This window comes from Petaurus breviceps, unplaced genomic scaffold (genome assembly GCF_028583685.1).
Source record: "Petaurus breviceps papuanus isolate PSGF00001 unplaced genomic scaffold, PetGlider_PUasm1.0 551, whole genome shotgun sequence".
Classification (NCBI taxonomy): domain Eukaryota; kingdom Metazoa; phylum Chordata; class Mammalia; order Diprotodontia; family Petauridae; genus Petaurus; species Petaurus breviceps.
Window position 1 is genome coordinate 40,714,528 of NW_027186372.1, and position 6,283 is coordinate 40,720,810.

At 38.3% G+C, this 6,283-nt stretch overlaps 1 pseudogene; it reads right to left on the reverse strand.

Moving 5' to 3' along the window:
• Nucleotides 1-4,732: 4,732 nt before the first annotated feature.
• Nucleotides 4,733-5,701, reverse strand: LOC138172588 (ADP/ATP translocase 3-like; annotated as a pseudogene).
• Between the last annotated feature and the right edge of the window lie 582 nt (nt 5,702-6,283).

Below are 6,283 nucleotides of genomic sequence, written 5' to 3' on the forward strand. Positions count from 1 at the left end.
ATTTGGGGCTGGGGTGGGGGAGAGAAAAAGTTGGTAGCTTTTTTTTATCCAGGGAATGTTTCCACTGAATGTGTTTGAGTTTCTTTCTCTGAATGTCTGTCTTGTGAAGTCATTTGGCCTAGAGATTCCCTAGGTCACGGGGTGCATGTAGTAAAACTATCAGAGAGCAGATACAGCCAGCTCAAACACTTCTGGCTCTGTGTTGCATTAAACAAAGGAACAGGGCAATACTGTATTCTTGAAGAATGGAGGACTATGGGGACATTCTCGGCTTTGAAAATTGCCTTTTTGCTGCCAGGAGAAAAGGTTTTGGTGATACCAACAGGTGCAAATGAATTATGATTTAAAGTGCTGATATTTGAATATAGAAAAAAGCCTCCAAATTCTCACTATTTTTTCTTTTAAACACTGAAGAGCAATAGGTCAGTGCCAAGAAGGACAAACATACTTGTTACTAATTGGAGGTCTTCCAGTGTTTGCACTAAATTCTATTCCCCACTGCCTGACTCTCTTTCTAGGCTTGATGGCCTTGAATTGTTTGTTCCATGGCTGTTCTCAGATGAGTTGATTTAGAAAAGTTGACCCTCATTCCTTCTGTTGAATCTTGACTGAAACAGGATCCACTGGGAGGCAGTGTGTAAATTTGGATCGTGATGAGTTGAGTCCTGACAGAGAACTTGGCCAGACTCAAAGCAAAGGCCTTTGGAACTGTGGGAGATGCCTCTTTTAATCCATTGCATGGATTGAATCTTGACATGAAAAGGAACACGCCTTTCCCAAATGCTTTTCCAAAACATTGCCTGAGAGAAACACAACTTAAAAAAGAAGTTGACTTTTGGCTGGAATATATTAGGTGACATGTACTCATAAGGCTTGTAATCAAAAACAGTTGTCATCTTAGTGAAATAAAAACCTCAGGAGAGAATTGCGTTGCTCATTATCAAACTTTTTAAGCTGCCACCATCTCTAAAAACAGGTCAACACCTATGATAGCCCATATACTATAAAGAAGCAAGAGCATGGTCTTAATTCCAAGTATTCCAAGCATCAATAAAATATATTAAAATTAAAGTACAAAAATCCAATTACATAAAGTATTATCATGATAGGAAAAGCAGAGAGATAAAAAATATAAAAGTAAAAACGTAGGAAAATCAAAAGGGACACTTGAGCTTATTTAGGAATCAAGTTTGTTTCATATGCTATGATTCTGTTGCCAGTGGGAGGAAGTTTTCTGATATAGCAGAAGGCCAGAAGCTGAGGGAGCTAGGAGTCACTCTGATTGACTAGAAGAAAATGTTATCACACTGGTGGGTTCATTCTCATTGGCCCAGTCAGAATCTTAAGCCATATGTACACAATCTTAGAGGAAATATGGTATAATGGGTAGAATAACAGGAGATAAAGACAAGAAAACCTAGAATGGAATCCTACCTATTTTACTACCGTGTTTCCCCTGATAATAAGACACTGTCTTATTAATTTTTTTGGACAGAAAAATACCAGAGGGCTTATTTTCAAGGGAGGGCTTATTTTAATGAACATTGACAGCAATTTTAATAAACAGGTAAATGTGAACAAAAAAATGTACCTTTATTCAATAAGCAAATCACTGGGGAAGAACAGGATGTTGCGCTCACTGCTGTAGCTCTGATTGGATGCAGCTCGGAGCGCGGCATGCGTTTCACCGGGGCGGGGGGGAACGGTGCATACAGAGGGTACCGTAATGTAGCATGTAGTGCAGGAGATCACCTTCACTACAGTAGCAATCTCAATAGGGCTTATTTTCGGGGGAGGGCTTATTTTAGAGGAATCTTACACAGTAAGGGGAGGGCTTATTTTCAGGATAGGTCTTATTATCGGGGAAACACGGCAGCTATGACACTCCTTGTGCTTCAATTATCTCATCTCTAAAATTAGATCATCTAGCTCAAAATCTATGACTTTATAATCTGGAGAAGGGGAATAATATTAGCATCTAATTTGCAAATTTGTTATGATTATCAAGTGAAATAATGACAATGAGATAAGACACTGCTGCACTACAGGTAGGAAGACCTGGTTCAAATACTACCTAGACATTTACTGGCTGTGTGAACCTGAGCAAATCACTTCATTGCCCTGTGGTTCATCGGAAAAATGACTGAGATGGAGTCAGTGACTTATAAGCTTCTTCTTAACTTTATATTCATGAGCTTATTATAGAGTACTTTGCAAATCTGCATTGTATAAGTGTGAGCTATTACTAATATTATCATTTTTATTAATTTGTAGTTATCATCAGTAACCTAGTAGATTTTGAACTTCAACCACTTTACCAAAAGATCATTTGACTTCAAACTGAATTTATTGCATGGTTGTCCAATTTACCTGTTCATTCCATCTAAAAAGTATTTGTTGTATAATACAGGATTTAAGTTTTGTCATTTGATTATGACTCTACCTAACATTAGAGAGGCTGCTGACTTTTGTTGCATAAAGGAAGGAGTCGGTGCTAGAGCTTAGGAGAAGAAATGTCTTCTTGCTCCCTGCTTTAAGAAACATGATTCCAGACCCTCTTCAGGGAGAAATCCAGGGATAAAGGGAATAGGCTTTTTTAATATGTACCTAATTTCCAACTTGGCTCCCTGAAGATGTTGGAAATCAGGGACATGTTGAAGAGCCAGCTTGCCTTAGATACCTGCCTTTCAACGTCTATTTTCTTCCCCAGAAGGGGATCCAGAAAGAAGTCCTCTCTAGAATCACAAACAATGGCCTTTCTTCATTCAACCTCTCATGCCAGCTTGATCCCTCCCTCATGCAAAGGAAGAGCATTGTGAAAACTTCCTCTCCACCAATGAGTCTTATGCAAATAGTACAGGCTTAAACAATTAAATACTATGTGCCTAGCAGCATGTCAAATAGTATGGCAGATACAAAAGTATAAAATATGCCAGTGGATCTAAAACTTTTTTTTCTTTACTTATGGAAAATATGAGTCAGAGAAATTATGGCAGCAGTGGTTTCCCAAGAATTAAGACCTCCAGATCTGTTACTCAGTCTCTGGGATTCTTCTGCTTTTCCTTCTTTTACTTAACCCCCTTATTCTCTACTTTCTCTACTTTCCCAAGACTCACATCTGAGAAAGTGGCCTTGCACATCCCAGGATAGAGATGCTATTGTGATTTTCCTGAAGTCAAGCCAGGGATAGCAGGCAACTGACTGCACTAGTGTAGGGTTTATGTGGATGATGGGGAATGTGGAAGTGTCAGGGAGATGGAGGAGTTTCACAACAAATACAACTACTATGCAGTGGCACACTCCTTCAGTACTGTAGTATACAGGCCCTCTCCTCCAGCAAGCTGAATTCTTTGGGATACAAGGTATTCATGTGATAGAAATAGAGTGCTATAAAAGACATCCTGGTACTCTGTCATTAGAGGTCTGCTGTGTATGTTACTGAACCAGAGGTTACCTTTAATAATAGGTAGCTTACATGCTGCTGCTGTATCTTCCTTATTTCTGCCCCTACCTCCAGTTTCTATTCCTTTTTTTTCCTTCAAGAGCATTGCATTGCTCAGTTAAATCTGTGAGATCCATAATCTCTCAGTCTTGATACATGGTCAGCCCTGGCAGTGGAAACTGAAGTTATAACATTCATTTCTCTTTCTAGTTTCCATGTCCTGGGTTGTAGATTAATCAGAATATAAAGCAGGATATTATAAAGCCATAGTCACATCTAATCCTATTATGGTAATGTAATGGTTAATGAAGCTTTGTGATGCATTCTCTAAACTAATATTGAGAAAAAGAGGACCTTTTCAATATCTTTGCTTCAAAGTATCATCAGAGGTTATTTTGCTTTCAAGTGTGTACAGATTTTCATACACTGTTAAATATACAATTTATGGTTGACATCCTGGAGTTATCTAACCCAAATTACTGCCCTCATTTTTGGATATATTATTATAGATTTAGTTGGTTGAAAATCATTGCACTAGGCTTATCTCAAATTTGTTGGAGTTTGCATTTTTAAAATGGGCCTTCTACCCAGACTAAACAATTTTTTAAAAATGTTCTGAATCTTTTCTTGCATCTCCCCCTTGAACTAGTTTTTCCTTTAAAAATGACATTTCTTGTTTTCAAAACAAGGAAGGATTGTTCAATAGAATTTTAAAACATCATTTAAGTTTTCAGTTTCCACAGATTTTCATGAGGAAATTAAGAAGCCCTTACTCTATATAGAGTGCTGTAGTAAAAAACTGCAGACATATAAGAGAAATGGAACGTCCATTGGCTACAAGGTATTTCCAATCTTGTGAGGGAGGCGATACTTATTAAGTATAAGAAAGATCATGAAAACTGTAATTGTAAGGTAGGTTACCAAGGAACACAGAAAAAAGATACTCAATAAAAGAAAGGTCCTAGCATAAGAAGTCATTGATACTCTCCTCATAGAATTCTTCACATCACTCATAATCTCTAGGCTGATTATTCTTTTTTTAGAGTCTTCTGTGTATTTACTGTTTTACAGCAGAACATCCAACACAGATCACCAGAACTGCCAAATAGTCAGCTATGCAAATAGTATATATAATGCTTAAGTACAAATGGGAGACATGATCTTTTTAAATAAATTCTTAAATGCAAATTTATGGTCCTACAAAAGAGCATTTAACCTAGATCTAAGCTGATCTGCCTCCTTGGACCCACAGTAACTGTTATTTTCCCAAGAAACTCCACTAGAATCAATATACTGAATCACCATCAGTTTCACTGTGTGAATAATAGATCACAATAAATGAGTCCCTTTTTCTAAGAGCTTTTCCTGGCTCCCCCACAGACATGATCTGACCTGGATGAAGAGATAATAGGAATTTCTTGAAGGTCAATGGTTCAAAATGCTAAGTATGGTTAAGTATTTTCCATAATCTATATTTACTGGTTCCTTTTTTTTTTTTGTTAGGACGTACTTAGATTACTTTCTTCAATTCATCATACAGGATAAGCATGAAAGCTCCACCCATGCCTCTAAGAACATTGGACCAGGCACCCTTAAAGAAAGCTTTGTCACCCTTGTCTTTAGCAATCTTCTTCCAGCAGTCAATTGTCCCAGTGCATGTATCAGCTCCTTTGCAGCCAGACTGCATCGCCATTCGCTGCCTTACTGTATCAGAGGGATAGGAGACCACACCAGCTACAGCAGTCACTGATTGCACAATCATCCAGCTTATCACAATGAGTGTTCCTCAGATCTGGGAGCATACCTTTTGCTGTATCATAAATTCCAAAGTAAGCTGCACTATAGATAATGAGAGACATTGAAACCTTGATACAAGCCATGAATTCCATCAAACTTGGTGATTTTCACAAGGCAATCTCCCAGGCCTTTGAATTCTCTCTCAGTGAAAGACTTCCCAACATCAGCTGCCAAGCAGGTTCTCACAAAATACAAAGGGTAGACAAAGCAGAGAGAAGGGGCTCTAGATGCACCACTAGAGGTAAGATTGCCAGAAAAATACCTCCAAAAGTGTGTGCGCTTGTCCACTCCTCCCCAAAACACCTGCTTATACTTATCCTTAAAGGCAAAGTTAAGAGCCTGGGTAAGGAAATATATAATGACATTTGCTAAACTACCCTGCCAGAAGTAAAGCACCCCCTGTTCCTTTGAAACTCACACTATATAGTCCATAATGTTTTTGTACTGTGTATCTGCTTATATTTGTTTATATTATATATTTGTTTAACTTGAATGCTGCACCTGCTTAACTCTCTCAATGAGGCCACCACAGTCTTGGAGTTAGCAGTGCCAATCCCAGGAGGTCCTGGTTAAAGAGAAGTCCTGTTCCATCATGGCTACAGAGGGAAAAGGTATTGGAGTTGGAGAAAGAAAGCCAGTGAGAGAGGACCGAAAGCTGGAGAACTCATTGCTGCTTTCACCAACCTTGATTATTCTAACAATCAATTCATTGGTTTGTCTATTTCCAGTATCTCCCATCACTAATACATCTTATAAATAACTGCCAATCTGATATTCTGAAAATAGATGAAGCATCATGGATCCCACTTAGAAAATTTCCCATGACTGAAATCTGAAAGGGGAGGGGGAAAGGAAGGAAAGACTGAGTACAGGGACAAAGACTCCTAGCTTTGGAATCAGAGACCCCGGATTCACATTCTTGTTCTGCTGCTTGCTACTGATTTCTTCATGTAGGTGTTGAATGAAGTAATTTCTTCCCTCCCCTCTTTTTCCCCTTTGAAATAGCATTTATTTTTCCAATTACATGTAAAGACAATTTAAAAA